This window comes from Tetrao urogallus, assembly GCF_951394365.1.
Source record: "Tetrao urogallus genome assembly, chromosome: 7".
Taxonomy (NCBI): Eukaryota; Metazoa; Chordata; class Aves; order Galliformes; family Phasianidae; genus Tetrao; species Tetrao urogallus.
The window spans coordinates 39104021-39124703 of NC_136820.1; positions in this window are offsets into that span (position 1 = coordinate 39104021).

The following is a 20683-nucleotide window of genomic DNA, read 5'->3' on the forward strand; positions in this document are numbered from 1 at the left end:
TAATTTTTAATTTGTAAAATCTTTATTTTGGTTTTATCTGTTTTTCAGTCTTCCACTTCATCAATTTTTTGGTACCTTTAATCATTTAGGAGTTCTTTCTGATTGTTTTTTTTTCTATAATTTCCTTTTGCATCACTGTTAACCATTTACTATTCTTGAACATCTGGAGTTAGGAATAAGGTAGCCCTCAGTGCACTTTTTACGTCACTTTAGTCTCTATTTTTACTACATTGCTATGCTACCACTTAGCTCCCACTGTAAACACTTAGATGTATCAAGGTGAGAATAAAATCTACTTTTTTTTTTCTATCTATATATGTCTGTCCTTGTAGAAAAGTAAACAAATCGAATTTCTAAGTCTCAGGATCAGTTTCTTCTCATTAAATCTCTAGTAGAATGCCACACTTGGGTATTTTAATTAATATACAAAGACTTTTCCACACTATGTTTATTTATTCTAATAATCACTGTCCAGCGATGGTAATCTCAAATCCTGAGCCCCTTTTCATTTCATTTTCTTCCTCTCCTCCTATGGTGAGGAATAATGGGAGAGTGATGTAGTAGTTTAGCTGCCCGTCAGGGTAAAATCATCACAACTGGCAGCAGATACTTCAAATGTGGTCACAGATCCTCCTTTAAGAAGATATAAGCACTGATAAAGGGTACAGCTCTTGCTGATGCAAAAATGAAGAACAAAACTGCAAATGAAATCAAGCAGAAGAGATATCATAAAATTAAAATATTTGAAAGTGAAGACTTGGACTAAAACAGCACATATAGTAAAAAATTGTTCAGTTCTGAAAATATGAGAGAAAGAATACCGCAAATCTAATTTACAGGAACAGATTAAATAAAACAATTGTAGTTATTTTTGATTTTCTGATGGAAAATGATAAAAGAAATTTATTTAGCAGATTAATTATTATTATTTTTTAATCTGCTAAGCTTTGTTTTTATAATGTTTTCCTCAAACAAAATCTTTCAGTGTGTTGTGAGTGCTATTTGAGTGCTATCACTTTTACTTTCTTGTCTCTTCATATTTTTTTATTCTATATAGTCTTAAAATAGAAGTGGAAAGCAAGCATAAACTAATATTTCAAAATATTCTTTTTGCAAATACTTATTATCTATGAAAGACTTTTTAAAACAACAAAAGCACTAAATTCCGTTAATGGCATTTTACTTTAGTTGAACTTTCTGACTTGCTATCACTTATTACGTAAACAGCTCAACAGGTTAAAAAGGAAAAGAAAGAAAAACAGGCAACATCTTATCAAGCTGCTTGTCTCTGCTGTTAGAATAATGAACTAATTTTCAGTTCACTGAAATAATATAGAAAGCACAATACAGATAATCAAATGCCAGGTGCCCAGTAAGCTATGTTGCACTACTGATCATTTCATCATTTCTGGAAGTCATAGTCTTACATGGCTGAGAAAGAAAAACTTTGTTTTTCATGTATGAAAATATTTTACCAGCAAAGCAAGTCCCACCACCCTTTGCTGGGCATACTCCCTGCTGTTCACAGGAATCATTCACATCTTTCAGTAGCTTACAGTGGTGTTTCAAAAGCCATTCTCAGAAAGCATTGTGTCAATTCCCAGAGGTGATTCCGCAGCTTCTCAAGCCTTGTGGTCATTCATCAACTTCCCCAGTCTCTACATGTTTCTAAGAGCAAAGATTTGTGGAGAAGCAGATATTCTGAACACTCAAGCTGGAATGAAGAAGCTCTACTAACTGGGTAAAGGACATTCACTCATTGCAACACATCTGTAAGTGGTCTGTAGATCAATACCAATTATAATTCTTATGCTTGTTGGTTAGGAAAAAATATGTTTGACAGAAGCTCCTAGGAAATAAATGTTTCCCTGAGGAGCAATATGTTACCTTAAGGAAAACCTACCTTAAGATTATTGAAGGACTGATTAAACATAGCAGATTTCTTTTTTATCATGATGCTTTTGACAAGAAATTCCATGGTTTTTCAGCTCTTCTTCAAGAGTTAAGGGGATGAGAATTATAAATAAGAGTTTGTTTTCTTAAGATCTTCAATTTAACAAAAGTATCTGATGTGGCAAGTTTAATAATCTTTCTGCCAGTTAAGAGACAGACTTTCCCAAAGGCAGTGTCTTAATTTTACCTTAATCTTTTAATTACATAATATGCATGTGTCTCTGTGTAAATGTTGACTCTGATGCTAACTTCTTCAATACTCAGTTCCTTGAGAGAATGATGTAATGCCTTGGGGGTCTTGATATTTAATTACTGAGAACTTTCCCACCTATGCATTGTCTAGGCTGCAGTTAGATGCAAAGCTGCATCTTGGCTGAAAATCCTGGAGGTCTCCAGATAAACACAACACCTTAAAAAACCTGGTTTTGAAGAACTATTTGTACTATAGAATAATGCTTTGGTTCTCCTGTGTTTTCATGCGGTATGGAAGAGATCACAAATCATCTGTCCAGATGCAAAAGTCTGTATTTATAAACCTCTGATAATGTAGGTTCACATGAGCTCAGGTTCTGAATGTCTTAAGCTCTCTTTATATCTGGCAAAGTCAGTTCTGTGATTCATCATTCCACCCTGATTTAGTAACCTACAACAGATCAATTAAGCTTTAGGCAGTGAGAAATGTTTTGAAAGGACAGTAGAATCTGAAAGACAGATAAAGTATATCCCATCCTGTATTCTAGTGCAGTAAAGATGCTTTGTTACATTACGAAAATCCAGTATTAATTGCAAAAGTAAAGGAGGAATGGTTGTAATATACATTATCTTAATTGGAATATGTTTACTTTACGCTGAAACTTACGGAAAACTAGGAAATATTTTTATTACTATTTTTTTCTATCAAGTTTTTTTTTTTTTTTCTTTTTCCTTTGGCACTTAACTAAATTTAAAATGAAGAGCCTTTTAAAGCAATGGATCTGACAGCCAAAAAGAAAGAAGAAATAAAAGGTTTTGGAGAGAGTATAGAGAGAACTAATACATACGATTAAGGGGGACAGAGAAACTGATTTATGAAGAAAGATTAAAGAAGTAAAATATGTGCATGTACATTGGAGATTAACTAAATGGCTCATAGGAAGCATAACTATTTTCAGGTATTTGATGCATGCAAACGCCAAAGATGGAGAGGAAATGATTATTTGGATACATTTAAATGAGGAAAGATTCTGACATTGAAGTCTGATACAGTTTTGCTTCAATGTTGCCAGGAAAGATGTATATGCTGAAAGAGGACCACACCCAAAAGGGAAAAAGTTATACATTAGAAGAAGCACAAAGCCAAAAGGACTTCAGAAATTATTAAAAAACACTATACATTTTAATACTAAATAAGAGTCATGTAAACTTTTGAACCAGCCTATAAAGCTCAATAGAACAGTATGACAGCACTAAATTGGTAACGGATTCAAATTTGTGTTGTAGTTTTCTTTTCCCACAAGAAAATAAAATGCATCATTTTGAAAGATCCTGGCAGATGGAGTGATCAGCTGGTTGACATAAGACGACAGACTAGTTCATTTCCATGTATAGATTGGATGCTCAGCAAATATCCTAGTAAATGCTGGCCCCACTCAGTCTTTTTTGCACTTTGACAGATTATACAGCAGTTAATAATTAAGCAAAAGGAAGTTCTGTATAAAAAAAATCTGCCATCATACTGGAAATATATATGTATATATGTTCCACCTGTGTATGTAGAGTCCACTGGTGTGGCTATAAGTGGTATCTTTGCTGACCAATAATGCTGCTGGTAAACTATCAGGTAATTAAAAGTCTGAGGAAAAGGATCCACACAGAGGCCAACTAAATTGGCAACTGAACTGGGATAAAAGACCAGTTGTAGGCACAAGTATGGATTTACCAGAAAAAAAAAAAAAAAAGGACTGGTGCACATGTTTGTGTTTGTAAGAAACAATGGTGGCTGTACTGCTTGCTGAGCCCAGATCCTCTATCTAATAGCCATAGGATTAGCTTGGTTCTACGTATGTCTACGCAGAAATTTGTTTGAAAGAGTCAAATAAAGAATCCATATTCTTTAGTTATTTATATAGTTTGTCAGAAAAGGATTCAAATATTGTCAGTCATCTTGAATTATAACTAGCTTACAGCTTGTGCTCTGAACCCATCCACTCTTTTGATCTTTTTACCTTAAGAATGCAACATGGGAAATAACTTTAAAGTGAATGATACACATCTGAAAGACTCTCAGGAAAAATAAATAAGAATTCAGAAACATTCCATGTAAAAAAGTACCTTTTTAGAACTGGGACAGAATTTGAGCCCTTGTGCTAATTCATGGCAGAATTTAAGTGTAATATTTTACCTCTTCCTTAGCAGCAAAGAAGCAACATCAGATGTGAGGAGATATATCAGTAGATTTTTACATCTCACAAATAATCAGCAGGTTAGAGTCAATAAAACTGCTTACCTAAAATAGAATACTGGAATGTTTAAGGTGCCTACGTTGAAACTGTGACTTGAAAACCTTGCATTCAGTGTCTGCCTGACCAGAGAATCATTTAAACATAACCATCTTCCATGTTAACTGTGAATCTTTCTGAGAGCACATGATATTCTGTTTCTGACCATTCTCAGAAGGGCTCAGAGTGAAGAAATGTACCACCATCTGAATTAAGCAGTTTGGGAATCCAGAAGATAGCTGGTAGCTGAGACCTGGAAAGTGCACTCAGACACATGTAGAATATGCCAATAAATCTGGGAACCTTTCAGAAGGAGATGACTTTTTACATCTGCTTTGATCTCAGGCATTTAAACTATCATTTCTGAGGAGGAACACCTTACCCACTGGGTTCCAGGCTAGTCTACATCGCTGTACAGATGTGCACTACAGCTGCAAAACTGGTTAAGATTCAAGGAGATAGAGAAGGAAAGAAACAATTTTTTTATGGAGCAAGAAGGATTCTGACCTTTGTTTTTGCCCCACACAATTTTTATATTTATTTTTCATTAAATAGTTTCATTATTTCATTGTATTCATTAATAGAACTAAGAATAATCTAATGTTGTATCATTAACATCTCATCTTCATCAGCAGTTATGTTTAAAAAAGAAAAAAAATGGAGCCTTTGAAGCAAAAGTTGAATTACTGTGATGGTCTGTGGACACTGAGTGGATGGAAATAACCACAGTCTTCCACTGTGAAAGAGTGCCTAAACTACGTAGGTTGGCATTATCTGGCTTTCAAAATTATGAATTAGGTTCTAGATAACTCCACAATATTTGTATTTTGTTAGTCCTCCCACATATCATCATCTGTTTTCTGTAGAAAACAGCTCTCCAATCTTGGCTTTGGATTCTACTGTGTGGGCTAGATGTCTGAAACCATTGTGAGGGTCTGTGAGTACCTCTGCACCTTTCTGGAGCATCTTGTGGGCAACAAGAATTTTAAGTGGAGAACTTAAAAAAAGCTCAGCACTTTTGGTTTAACTGCTTTTGTCATTTGTCCTTCTGGCATCTCTAGAGTTCATTGATATTTCCCTTGTAATTCCTGAAAGTTTAACTTGGACCTCAGTCTCCTCAAGGAAATATTGCTAAAGATCATAAATAGGCTTAAATCATAAAGTTTCCAGGAGAGCGAATCTAGGAATTTCTCTCAGTTTCATCTTTAACACTGCAGTAGAAGCCAGTGACAACAGGGCTTGTATTCCAGATATCAGACTGAGAATGTGGTCTTGAACAACGTAATTTGTATGTATATAAGCAAGGAAAATATTGATAGTGAAATAATTATGAATATATAAATGTGAGACAGTAGGAAGCCATGTTTATAGGCATTTTTCAGTTTATAACCACACTTTTAAGAATTTCCTGTCTTTTGTTTTAGCCAGACACATGGGATTATTTTAGTGTACTTTTATTTGTGTGTTCTGTTTCCTTTACATTTTTGTTTGAGCAGAAGAGGATGGGGATAAAAATGCAGTCTTCAAGAAAGTTTTACATAGTTTATGATTCTAGTCTGTAGTTATTCCCCTATGTGCACTTAAGACAATAATAAAAATGCAAGCACCATATTTTGAAAAGTTATTATGACTTATTATGTAAACAGATGATAATAAAACATTCTGAGTTATTATTCAAACACAATACATCATAATTGTTTCTTTGGAGACACTATACATTTCTGTCATGGGCTTTATTTACAGGATTCTTTGTAAAACCTTCACAAAGGTAATTACTGTCTATCCCCATCATCACATTTCAAAAACAGTGATCTCAGCCTCTGAACATGTAAACTCTGAAACAAAAGAAGAGTCCTATTGTCTTCTTATGCAAACAAAGCTTGTTTACAAGGTTGGGCATTTCAACATTAAGCCTTACTTATAAAACACATGATTATACAGGTTTTCAAGATAATACATGTGAACTCACAGATGGTGGTTTCAAGCCACTTAATCTTAATGGGCTAGTTTATTTGGTGAAAAACTTAGGAGCTGCCTTTGTATTTTTAAAATATTTATGGGAAATGGAGAATGAATATCTGAAGTTGATTAGTTCCATTTGCAAATTCTGGCTGATAGACAGTGTTTAACAAATATAGGTAGTATCTTGTTCCACACTGAGTGGAAAAAAAATTCTTTTCTTTTGTTAATATAAAGTTCATAATTAAATTATTCTTGAAATACTTTCAGACATTTCAGCAAAATAAAACAAAAAACAAAAGTTCTATCTAATGTGGATTGGCATTGTGTTGTACTTAGTATCATCTATCTATCTATCTATCTATCTATCTATCTATCTATCTATCTATCTATCTATCTATCTATCTATCAGTTTGTTCTTGTATTCTGGGTGGGGAATAAGATCCAGATCATCTTTCCTTGAGAATATATTCCCTCCTCCTTGCTGTGACTGAACCTATCAGTGATAAGGAATGATCTTTGGGAGCATCTGAAGGAACTCCACTGGGTAATGTCTGATATTCAGAGCCCATGACCTCAGAAAGGAAGTCTTTGCCACACATTGAACTGGATACAATAGGTTCTCAAAGACAGTCACTTTCTTAAATCCTAAAGTCAGAGAAGACAATTGAGCTTTTCTAGATTTCACCTCTTTGCCTCTTAAGGGTCCAGAAAGAATGGGCCTCCCTGTTCAGGCACATATGATAAAAGTATATCAAATGACTTGACTAGGGACAGTGGTGAGGTAGTGAGCCACAGGCCATGTAGAAATGCCAGTGTAATATTATCTACTGGACCTTAATGGGCTTACTGTGGCCTACCACAAAGAAGAGAAAAGCAAATTTATTTTGCAACAAATGCCTAAAGAGAAATTGATGGTTTCACAAGTATTTGAGACTTACCTAATAATTGCTTTTCCATTTTTTTTTCCCATCTCTGTATGTAACTGTATAAATATATTAAGAAAACAACACACCAATGCACTTGAAGCATCTCAATGTGATTATCATGTCATAGTAGTTTTTACTAGATTTACAAATAAAAACTGAAAAATGATGATGCATGATGCCTGGAATTTTGTGCTCAGAACAATGCTAGGTCAGTGAAAAAAAACAATTTCATATTCATTCTCTTTTGAATACTGCATGTGATTTCCAGTCACAATTTAATAGACAAAAATTTCTGGTAAAGAAGTAAAAAAACCACCACTTGAAATTTCTTCCTGAATGCAGGTAGAGGGACGTGTCCTGTTGATTCTAAGAAGATATTTTCCATACTGCTATGTAACCAAATAAGCCTTTGCTGCAAGAACTGGCTCATTGAGACCAAGAAGAGAAAGGGATCTGCACAGAATTCATAGTAATGCTCCTAAGTTGAAGTAAGACGCCTCAAATGATCACCGTCTTCATGTCATTCTTTACAATACTCCATGTTTTCTTAGTTGCAATGATACAAATATAGGAAGTATCTATAGATTGCATAAATGTTGATCATAAGTGTTGTTTCAGCATGAAATGTATTGTCTCTTCCTGTGAAGCTAAAGGCTCTTTGGTCATGCAGCTTAAAGTGATGTGATCTCTTGAGGATTGTCAAGTTTGTCATTATTTCTGAACTCCCAGAATGAATTAAAATAAATAAAGGGTTTTCTTCTAAATTAATGAGGATGGTTCTTATTTATTTAGTTTGACGATCTGTAAAATGTCATCAAGTGCATTGTAAAGAGAGGGAATTAATGGCAAATCATTACTTAGATATTGCAAAGTAAATATCAGGAAAGGATTCTTGTGTTTAGAAGGACAGTTTTTTTTTATTAACACACACACCTATATGTTTTGAGGTTAATAACCAACACCCAGCTATGTCTTCAACTTCAGTTAGCAGGAGTTTCTATTACATTTTAACACAGGATGGGTGAGAAAATAAGTTTCATTTTATATGTGTGTGTACACACACAGACATTTCAAAGGGCACAAACCATTTCAGGAATGACAGTTTCCTCTCTGTCCAATTAGGTGAATTGAATGTGATTATGTTGTAGTTCTCAGGGCTTTAATTGCACTTAAAAACTTCCAAATCACAACACATGTAGTATTTCCATCCAAAACAAAGGGTGAATTATTAAAATGTGGTGGGATTCCACGTAACATTGGCAGACAGCTTAGATGGCAATAATTTAACACTTGCACCATGAAATTAAAATTTACATTCACCCTGTGCAATTCTTCAGACCAACAGCAGACAGTTGTATTTTTTTTTTTTAATGAAAGCATGGAGATTTAATTACTTGAATTTAACTAGAAAAACCTTTCCATTGCTTGATGACAAAGGCAGTAATATTGGCACAGATTTGCAATTGCCTTTTATGCCTGCTTTTCACATTCTCCATATCTCTGCTTTGTGGCATCCATGTTTCTGAAGGCCATGAACAACCATATATATTCTTCCACAGATTCCAAGCAATGTGTGTAAATTCCAGGTACCCAAATATCTTTGTTTGAAAGGCAAATGTTATGGCTGCTATAAGCATTTCAAGTAAGTTCCCATAACCTTTGGCATTTTGTCTTTCTGAACACAATATGTGCAAATTATACTACTATTTCTTCTAAAAAATTCTTTCCTTTTGTAACAATTCATTCTGTATGGTATTATTGTCAATATAATGAATGCTAAAGAATGGAGCTGTAACTCACCAAACACAAACTACAAAAATACCTTTGTTTTTATTGCCATGAGGTCTGGTAGAACAAAATTACCAAGTTATTTTTTTTATGCAGAAACATATATTTTCCTGACAGTTTAGAGAAACTAGCTAGAATGCTATCCTGAGGCTACATGTAAGTCTAAGTTGACATTCATATAAGTAATTAAGATAAACATTTTCTATACTCAGACCAGGATGTAAAGAGAGGGATGAATGGCAGATGAGCATTATTCTATGCAGGTTGGTTCAACAGCAAAGGTAAGAACAACAAATGTGTACTGGAGATCAGGATGACTACTACTGTGTGAGTACTGCAATTAGGGAAAAAATCAGAAAAGATTATTATTATTCTTAAAAAGATTTCTTAGTGAATTTGGACATTTGTTTCTTTTAAGAAAGAGTAAACTATAGACACATCTGATTTCATTGCCTCAGCAGTACAGGGACGCAGTACTGCAGCCCAAGATATATAATCTCTTTACCACCTGCAAGACACCTCTGAAAAACTAATGAAAATTATCTGCATTTTTTTTGTGTTTTATAATCAACAAATGATCTGAATTTAAGGACTAAGCAAGCAACTCTCAGGAGTAGGAGAAAATGCAAGAGAAGGAGATACCCTCCTACAACCCACCTTTTAATATTTACACTTGAAATGGAAAATACAGATGTTGCAAAAGTACACATCTGGGACATTGTTTCCATATTTTTGACAGAGAACAATTTTCACCGCTTTTCAGCTAAATGACTTAAAATCAATGTTTTTGTTTGTAAAATCGCACAAATACTTTTGCTGAACTTGCAATCTGTACTGTTGTACTTATTTCTTTTCTTCCCAGAAGCTTTGTAGGATTCTTGTCTGGGTTATAGGGTTTAGGCTGTTTTCTTCTTTCACCACTGTTCCAGTTCTCCATTTGCAAAGTGTTTAGATTATAGCAGACGCGAACTTCCTCTGTCTCAGCGCCAGCCATGAATCAGGCTGAGAGCTGGGACCACTGGCTGTCAGAGGACCCTGAAAAGCTGCAGCTTTAAAATAACAAGTATTTGACAGCTCAGTTTACAAAGCTGCAGATTGTAGCTATATTGTGCTATGGGGCTACATATGACATAATAACTGGGGACTTAAAGTTATTTAGTCTCTTTCCTCTCACCGTAATTTCCAGTAAATAAATCTCTCTGGGACAGGAGGTCTGTTGAGTTGTACAATGCTCGCATTTTCCTCACCACAGCTTGTCCTCTCTCTTTTCTATTTTATACATTCAAAACCTCAGTGTCTGGTAATCGCACTTCTAAAATACTTCCTGTTGTAAGAGGCAGACTAATATAAATACATACTGGGTGTATTTTTAAATTTTTATTAGTCAAGGTATTAATTGCAAGTCTTCCCATCAAAATCTCTTCAGAAAATCCTTTATGGACAGAGCTTAATGCTGTGTAGTTGGAGTGGAACACAAGCAAACTTTTAAAAAGTTTTAAATGGTGCTTTAGAAAAAGAGCTGTGCTCACAAGATTACTGTGAGTTGTATTTTACAAAGTCAGTACACAGAAGTTCCATCAGTATAGATTCTTCTGAACAGAAAAAAAACATAACTGAATAAAATGTGATCACTGGAATGTTTGTTTTTCTTAAAAAATAAGATATTGTAGAATGAAGGAAACAACGTCTACATGAACACATTTGCTCTAAGAGAACTAGCTGTTTTTGCTGCAGTACCTTTCCAATAACAAAATGGCAAGAGGTGCCAATATTTTCTTGATTTAATTTTCCCTTTACTAATATTTAGGCTTTCAAACAAGCCCAAGGGATATGGTTGCTCAGTTTGCACTAGACATTCAATTCTCTTTGCTTTTGAAATCCCATGTCTAATTTCTACTTTTTTTTTTTTTTTTTTTTTTTTCCTTGAAAGATCTTAATTCTTCAGTCTCTTTACACTATCTTAAGCGTAACTCCAAAAAAGGTTTATTAAAATTTTGGGATATTTTACAGGTAAGATTGCAGGAGACTTCATCTTTAGCCTTGCAGGTTTGTTTGTTTGTTTGTTTGTTGTTATTCTTTGAAATATAGTATACTAGATACGATGCACTACAACAGTCCATAAACGTTATATAAATGTTGTATTTTATAGTACGTGCATGGGTTCCCTGTAACTTCAGATTTCTTCAATTGGGCTCATTATCTTAGCCTCCATCTGAAGTCTCTGCAGACTTGATTAGGGTATGGTTTCTCTGACCCATTTTAAGTGTGTACTTTAGGATGATATTAATCACAATTAGAACTATGGAGTAATTTCCACTGTCTGTCAAGAGAAACCAGTGTTGACATCTATATCAAATCAGATTATTTCTACTTTTAAAGCTGAACTACTGTTAAAGTCTAGGAGAATCTTGAGTTGAGCACTTCTGGTTCTCATTGCCACCAATGTCAAAATGAACACTGTCTCTATGTATTTATGCTTTTCAGAAGAATCACAGTGAAACATGATTTAGGCATCATTCCTAACATTTCTGGAACTGATATCACGTAGGAAAATGTGACTGCAAATACTGAAGGTGAACAAAATGGATGGGTTTGTTGACTGTCTACAAAGGATAGTACAGATAGATCTTTCAGATTTAGTAAATGTGGAAGGTAATAGTTATGTGAAGGTAGACAGTTTAGATGACTTGGGTTTCTGACTCCAATAAATGACTAAAACCTAAAAATGTGACTAAACGTAAGTATTTGAACTTGGGCATAATCTGCCTAAACTTGAGATTTATTACCTGTATCATAAGGAGATAAATAACATTATTTTTGAAGTCCAATGATAGATGTTATACTCTGAAATGTTAGTGCTGGATTCTAATTGACTAATCTGTATTGAATAACGTAAAAAACACACAGAATGCAAAAGGAAACAAATTAATTTCTAATAGTTCCTTTTTTATTATGTGTGTATTATTCAGAATCAGGTTATTTTCAGAATACTGAAACATTTATGTCTTTCAATGTTTGCCCAAAACCTGTACTAGTTGTTTTTGTTTTCGTTTTTTTGTTTTTTTTAAATAATGAAATACTGTTTTGTTTTGCTAGCTTTACATTTGGGATTTTGGCTTTAAAAATAATTCTTCCTATTCATTTGGAGAGAAATAATCTATAAATATACCTATTATACCTATGCAGTCACAGGGCTTTAGCACTTGACAGTTTTATTAAAAACAACAAGTACACACAGTCTTAGCATTGTTTCTAAAATGTTGCTAATCCTTGACTGTGAAATATCAGAAAAGTGAAATGAGACATTGGGGTTTTAGTTTGCCAAATGTGAGAGGTTATTTAAACAATTTTTTCCTGTACAACATATTTATGAAAAAATGCACACAAAGAATAAGAACTCAGAAAAAAATGGCACATTTAGCAATAATTGCAAAAGAAATTCATTTCTTATGAACTTGCAAGGTTGTTGTATTTCCTGTTTTTTTCCCAATCACTATTGCAAGAAAAAGATTGTTACTTCTCACAAAATTATTTTGCAGATCTTTCTTACTAAAAGATTTAACTTGGCAGTTAACAGCAATACAGTAATTGGAATTTATTTAGTTAGCTTTTTTCTTGCCTAAATTAGTTCATCTAAAAATAGGGCTTCTAGACCAAACTAGTCAGCTGGCTTTTCTCTCAATCAGTGTGAGAGACAGACACCATGAAAAAAGCACATCTTGGTCCTTGATACTTCCACAGAGATTTAATCACAAGTATTCTGAGTCACACAGTTTACGTCAGAAAACCAAACCATTCACTGACAAGCAATGAAAGTAACAATAATTCCTGGAAAACGAAAACCCCTCTAAATAGTAATTCTATTGAATTTTCTACTAAGGGATTAAGTACTGATCCTAACAGTCATTGGATGCTTTCCCTCCTCCTCAGAAGCTTACTTGTAAGTGATTTAACTTTCCACAGTGGCTATCTTTATGAACTGAATCTCAATGGCCCTTCTGATATTTTTTTTTCCAGGAATTAGTTTGATCTATGTCTACTGTCATTACGTCTATTGCTTTTAATTTACAGAAAGAAGCAAACAATCCTGAAGACCATGTATTAAGAAGAGGTGAGTCATCCTTCATCTGTTTCTTTGGTTATTGAGAATATATTATTGCTAAAGCATTTTTTGTTAAATGAAGTATAATAGTATAACATACTTTCCTATTATGTGGTTCACAGGAGCAGCTGTGCTTGAAAAGGGAAAAAAGAGATTTTGGGAAAAGAAAAATCAGGAGAAAATAATGCAGATATAACCATTTTGTTAACTTTTTGCTCAGTAAACCAGCTTTGAAAGCACAGAGAGAGATGGGTTAGTTTTCTGCTGAATTCATTAACCTTGAGAACGTCCATAGAAGTCATAGGATAGGTTACCCAGGACATTGAACTAGAACTCAAATGTTTCCCAGGGTAAAGCTTTTTCCAGCATTTATAGCATGATGTCAATGCAAAGCTTTTCCCAAACTTCCTGGAACAGTTACAGGCAAATCACTGGAGACACAAAAAATATCTGGGGCCTCAGCCAGCAGCATTCCTTTATGAGTACTGGTATCTCCATTTGCTCTTTATTTTCTTAATTGGCATTATGCAATTTTGAGGATTTACAGCCAGCTAGACTATGAAAAATGGAATAGAAAAGCTAGAGCTGAAAGTGACAGCAATCTTTTTACCACATAGTGGACATAGTTTTTACTACAAACTCAACTAGCTTACAACAAAATCTCCCCTTTAATTTTCTGTGATGTTGCAAAAGTCATCAGCCTCCCAGATTATATCTTATCTGTGGCTCGTATAATGAATGTTTTAACCCAGTGGAGCAATAGAATAAACCATAATTATATGTGTTTTAGGCTGAGGGTATGTTTCCTTAAAAATGTATCCTATTTTTGCATTAAAATCTCAGCTTCTTAAAACAAACAATCCGTAGACTATATGATCATTACTCTACATTTTACATATGTTGTCAAACATTCCAATAGCATTTTAAAGCACCTCAAAGTACTGCTGTTGTGAAACTTGTAGATAATCTATGTAATCATGGACATCTGACTCCTAAAAGGAAGGTTATAAAAGGCACAGAGGGCAGTTAATCATATAATTGCCGTGAGAAATAGTGGGAATTGGGCATCCTACTCTCATCTGTACCTTGAAAAATGTCCCCTACAAAGAACGGAGAGTCTGTGGCCTTGGAAAATTCACCAAGAGAGTGGAATAACCTAGTTCAGAGAACTTTGACCTTGAAAATATCAGCATCTTTTCAGCAAGAATCACAAAAACAAGGAGGAAAAAGGTGTTCTGACTTAGCCTCCTGTGAGCAATTCCTTGACTACTTTCCTGCACTTTCTGTCCCTGATATTATCAGTCATAAGCAGTGGTCTCTGATAGTGCAGTCTGGAAAATTTCCTTCAGCATGAAAATATTAGTCATTCTGGGTGTAGTCAGCCCCACACTTCTGCTGATAATTTATTTCAGTTTTGTTTCAGCATATAATGTTTCCAACAGCTATGTCTATGGTGTCTGGGTCTGATCCCTTAGCTGTCTTCCCCCAGCTTGTTTGTTGGCTGCACTGGAGAGTGACTGTACAGTTGGCTCTAGTGTGGCTGCTGTCAGACTGTCTCTTGAAAGGAGCAGAGCTTCATTCCTATCCCTAGGAAAACTTCAGCTAATGGCGTATTAGCAACAGTGTGTTCTTTCATTTTGCTTGGAAAAATTTTCAGGTTTAGGTTATCTCTGGATCTCTGTAGAGGAAGTTTTGAAAGCCTGAAGATTTTTCTAACTAAACTGAAAAGCTGAAATCTATAGTATAAATTTCAGAACTCTGCTACTATTTAGGAATATGTCCTTTCTTTCTTCTCAAAATTGCAATCTTTGCATAAACAGTAGCATCATCCTGAAGAAAGATACCAGACATAAGGATTTATAACATTGGTTTTTTGTGTGCTACAAAACTGTCATGTTCTCTGAGACAAGGAATAATAATCCACCGTATGAGGTAGTCTGTGTACACAAAACAAAACAAAACAAAAAAAGCAGGTCATGATAAACTCAGCAGAGCTTACTAAAATCATAAATAAAGGAAAATGTTTTGTAGGGACAACTTCTGCCCTCATTTAGAAACAGTGAATTCATTGTGATTGGTTACCAAATTTGGCCTCAGAAACAGGCCATGTATTTTGTCTGTATATGTCTGGCTTATGTATTTTAACTGTGTTTACTTGACCATAAAGGCAGAGAAGTCTCCCTCTTGAACTCAGTGGAAGTGTTGGCTCTGACGTCTTATAGAAAAGAAAGAGACCAAAAATGGTGATTGTTTTCTTTCTTGAATTGTTAGTATTTCTAACTCGAACTGTGATTCTTAACTACCATAATTGGCCTACATACACTTTTTTTTTTTTTTTTTTTTTTTTTTTTTTTTTTTTTTAAGTAGAAATCTTGCAAGGTCCACAAATTAATTAGACGACTATGAATGTTGAGGGAAATGTAAATCTAGAGAAGTCAATACACTGCAACTTAGTCTCTCTCTTTTTTCATCTACAAACCTTTCACAACAGAAAATTGGGATTTGAAATAAAAAAATATGCAAGTGACAGGAAAAATAACCCAACAAAACATCCATGGCAAAAAGCATAAATATAGGTAAAAACAAAAGAGAACATATGACAAGATGCTATGAGTGAGAATGAGAGAATGGGCTGGAATATATGATGAAATATCCAGCTATTGCTTTTAAAACCAAGCATTTTTCATGCTTTCCAAATCTGCATACTTAATGGAGGGAAACTCCTTGACAGAGGACAAACTGTGAACACTGTTAATGAAAAAATTAGGGACAGTTGGGTGCAAGACCTGCTGTGTGATTGCTTCGTTGCCCTCAGCCTGCAGCAGTTGGATGCAAGCCCTTCACTGCACCAAGATAGCTGGTAACAGCTGGAGGGATGCTCTTCCCTCTTTCTCTCCTCTTGTCAACTGAATAGTCAGTTTTAAAATTTTCAAATGTGGGTGAGAAAGAAAAGTTTTCGTGATTTCTAGGTTGACTTATAGATGACTGTACTGGGTGTCTTTTTTGTTTTTAGCAGAAAAACATAGTGGCTGATAAATAGTATCTTGGAGTTAGGAGTTTTGTTTTGAGTGCCTCCTCCAGTGCAAAGCTTCGCAAAATGTCAGTGTGGAGCAGCACATTAGTAATTTTGTGAAAAGGTAAAGTTCTGTGGAAAATGAGATAGAGAAACTGAACATTGCTGAATTCAAACAGATATATGATGTAGTGGTGTTTCTGATGACTGATGTAATCTGACAGTTCCTACATCTGAGGCTTAGTAATGCCAAGTATCCAGTCATAGAATACAGAGGAGAGAAAAAAAAATGTTATTGTGCTGCAGCTTGCCTCTTGTGATGACATGAACACCACACATTCTGACACCTGCTAGATGTGTCTAGATCCATGGGTCAGTAATTCATTTTAGAAAATTTTAAAGAGATCAATTATTTTTCTTCTTTTTTTCTTTCAATGGATCATCCATATGCTTAACACAGTGTTCTGGATGAGCATTTACTTTTTCCTTTTTTTTCAATGACCACACTATTAATGAAGCATTATTATTAAAATTACAGTTACTAGGAGAATATTAGTAACTATATGGACGCATATTCTGTGAATATTCTATGAAATTCAAATAGAAGTTAAGTTTGGCTTCTTACCATTGTTGTATGTTCACTTGCTCTGAAGTCAGAAAGTAAGATTTAGTCTATCCCTTTGTACAACATCTCACATAAGCTTTTCCCCACTAAGATGATGATGTTTCCAGTGTGGTTGTAGCATCTGTTTTAGAAAGACATGATGCCTTGATGACAAGAAAAGTAGAAGAGCAAAAAAATTACAAGCACTAACCTGCCTTGGAGAAGCCTCTCTCCAGATTCACATTCTTGTGTTGATAAGGCCAGAGACATGTCTTGTCTGGAAGGTTCAGGCTACAAAGCGATTTGAGTGACAGGAGGGTTGTTTGGGAACAAATGTCCCAATGACATCTGTGATCTCAGAAAGCATTTAAACTAAGAACCACACAGGACTAAAGATAATGTAGAAACCCACAAGCCAAGGAGGCCTGCACTTAAATCACTTTATAAGTGAGTAATGCTATCTGGTGAGTAAGGCTTCAGAGTAAGAACTGGCAATAGATATTGGCCGAGCAGAGGATTTTGCAGGGTATACTTTCCCTTTAAGACATTCAGTACATCTTGCACTGTTATCTTTATCATCTCCAAGTTTCCTCTTTCCTTTTCTTGGTAGCACAGAACTTTTCATATCTGTCCCCAAGACAACTCCTTTCCTTGTTATTACTTCAACTTACAAATATGAAATGAATGTTGCCCAAATACTTGTATGTGCTGAGTTACATTGAACTTCCAGTGAATCTGGGTATATGTGGGAGGAGATAATTCCATTGTTTGCAGGAGAAAGTATTTTGGTAGCACTGAGGAGTCAGAGTTGGTTCTTCAGCATAATTTAAACTAGTGTCAGCTGCAGGTCAAGACACTTATACTATTTTCTTAAATGTTACTAATTCTACACTGCTATTTTGTCCTTTGTGCTGTGACCACAAACTTAGTGTAGGTTTTAGACATCTCTAATGCTGGCCTATGCCTTCCTTATACTGTAATGTTTTATTGTCTCCTGATTTAGGTCTGCATTCAAATTGTTATCTACTGTCAACTGTTCTCCTTCACATAAATATCAAAAGATAGTGGCAAGTTTCTTTGTAGGATCATACATACCCTCAAAACAAAATAAAAAAGTATGTGGAACTATTTCTTTGACTGAGGGTCTCTGAATTAATCTCTTATTTACTATCATCTTCTCCATAGTTTGCCTTGATTGTCTTGCGTGCACACTCTCATTTTTGGAAGGAAAATAGATTTTTGTCAGAATAATTTATCAACACTTATTCTAAGATATTTCATATTTAACTAAAATGGAATTCTGAACTTATCTAAGCCATATCACGTAAGAATATGTGCCATAAAATACTTTAGCACCTAAATCACATCTTCTGTTCAATAGTTTTGTTGCATGAAATATTATCCAGGAAAAGTTGTTCGAACGGTTGCTGCAAAAAGCAGCAAAAGTGGTTCAACAGAACATAAAGAACTCGGTGAGTTGTGCTGAACTACAGCGAACAGGCTTCTAATCAGAGAGTTTGTGCTGCCAGTCCCATAAAACACTAAGCATATGATAAATATAATAGAATAAGCAAAGGACTAGGAATCGCTGCAGTTTTCAATCCTGCTGCGTATGTGCCTATATTTTAGAACATATTAAGTTTTATTTTTTAATGTTTAGGTAAATATTTATAGAAAGCTCTGAATTTGTACTTTGTCTCCTTCTGCCTGACTTGAATTACCATGTTCTTTTGCACACAGAATTCAATGTTTTGTGAGGGTATCTGGAACTTCAGGCTTATGCTACAGACAAACCATAACCTTCATTTTAGCTGAAAATGCTGTCTAAATTCATGGCTCCTTATATTTCTGCAGAATGTCTCCCATTTTTAAATTATGCATATATGAAGTAGTATGTGTTTTTTGCCCACCTTTCCCACTGAGAGGATAAACTCAGACACTGTCTGCGTTGACAATACTGAAAGCATATTTCCTCCCTGGGGAAATTTGTCTGTGGTCATATTATTACTTAAACGTATATCTTAATACTTACCCTATCTCATCTTTGTATCAGTCTACAAGCATGCAAATTATAACTTATCCTATTGCCTTGACAGCCTATTTAAGATGATGATAGTCCTGTCTTGAATCTATCTCAAGACCCACTGGCAGTTAGAAATATATTTGTATTCAGATAAGTTAGTAATTAGCAGTGTGGAGATTACTCAAAGTGACCGAATTCCTCAGCACATTAGATATAAGAACAGGTAATTGGGGAAAGCAGCTCATAATTATGTACAAGCAGCATATCTACTTCAGATTACCTGCAAGATGATGATTTATATAATGGAAAGGTATTTACCTGAAAACAATGATCTCATCAAGTAATAGTCCTCAATTGATTGAAGGAAAATTCTATTGAAATTCTGTCCTGTAGAAGTGGTAAGAGAGACAAATTCAGAAAAATTCAGAGCCAGAAGTGAAGTACAGCACCAAAAAGAACCCTCTAGATATTCCTTCAGATTCTTTCAGATGTTATTATCCGCAGTATTGCTTCATAGTTTTATCTTATTTATCTTATTTACATTACCATTTGCAATGCAGTTTTTCTTTTTTAGCATTACTTTTTGTACAAACTTCTCCTTCATGACCCCTTTTCTCTTCTACGTTACCTGATTTTATATGGTTCTTACGCAGCTGTAACAAAAGAGAGCTTATATTTAAATAGTTTTGGAAAGCATGTCATTTTCCTATCCATCTGCTACTTCCCAGTGGGCCTGCTAAGCTGCCTTCCTGACTTAGAGGGGCTAGTGTTATACCTCTGGAAGAATCAGCTTCCAACAGCACGGTTTCCTATGGAAACCTGACTTCCCAAAGGAAATGAGGAGAGCACAGATGAGGTGGAGAAACTACCTTATTTTCTACTGGAGTGGCTCAGAGTAGTGAAAAGCACTGTTGGAGAACACTTTGTAAACTCAGAACTGCCCTATTGCTGACTGTGCCTGTCTGCATTCTATAGTTAGAAAACTCTTCTGCTCTCCAAATACATTTGCAGCCTGCACTGAGAAAACATAAAGAATCACAGAATCCTTAGAACTTAATGGGACCTTTAAAGGCCAGCTAGTCCAACTCCCCTGCAATGAACAGGTACATCTACAGCTACATCAGCGTGTTCAGAGACTGGTCCAGCTTGACCTTGAATGTCTCCAGGAACAGGGCATCCACCACCTCTCTGGGCAACCTGTTCCAAGCTTGTCTTTCCCTTTTTAGTATTTCTCTAGTAACAAAACATCTTTCTAACCTTTTTCTAGTTGCCTAAATGAAAAAATTCCTAAAAGCTCCAGGCTTTGGACCCTTCAGGTATATGAGGAATCCTTGATAACAGGATGTTTTTTTCTGTTGGTGACAGAGTAAGGCAGACAAGGGGCAATTAAAATGATAAAGAATGAACCAACTTAGTTACATATATATTTAAAGGAACAGTTGATCTTTCTAAATGCAACTCTTCTGTGCTATTACTACAAATTCATATGCTGAATAGGCTGAATTATTCAACTCCATACGTGTTGCAGGTGAAACTAATAAACCAAATAACTAATGGCCAAGGTAACTCGGAGATGGCTATATAAACATTCACAAACTGCTTTGGGTAATCATGAATTTCTTCTATCCATCCCTCATCCTCCCCTCTTGTGCAATATTACTTCTGTCAGTGAAGCAAGATAACATCTAGATGTACATTGAAGTGACAACCACACAAACCACAGAAACAGAGTTACTTTCAAAGGTAGGAGGTTTAATATGTGAGTCTTTTAAAGAATAATGCTCCCCATCAGCAAAATAGGCAATATTTTATGGAAGACTCATTTTGTTCCTGAA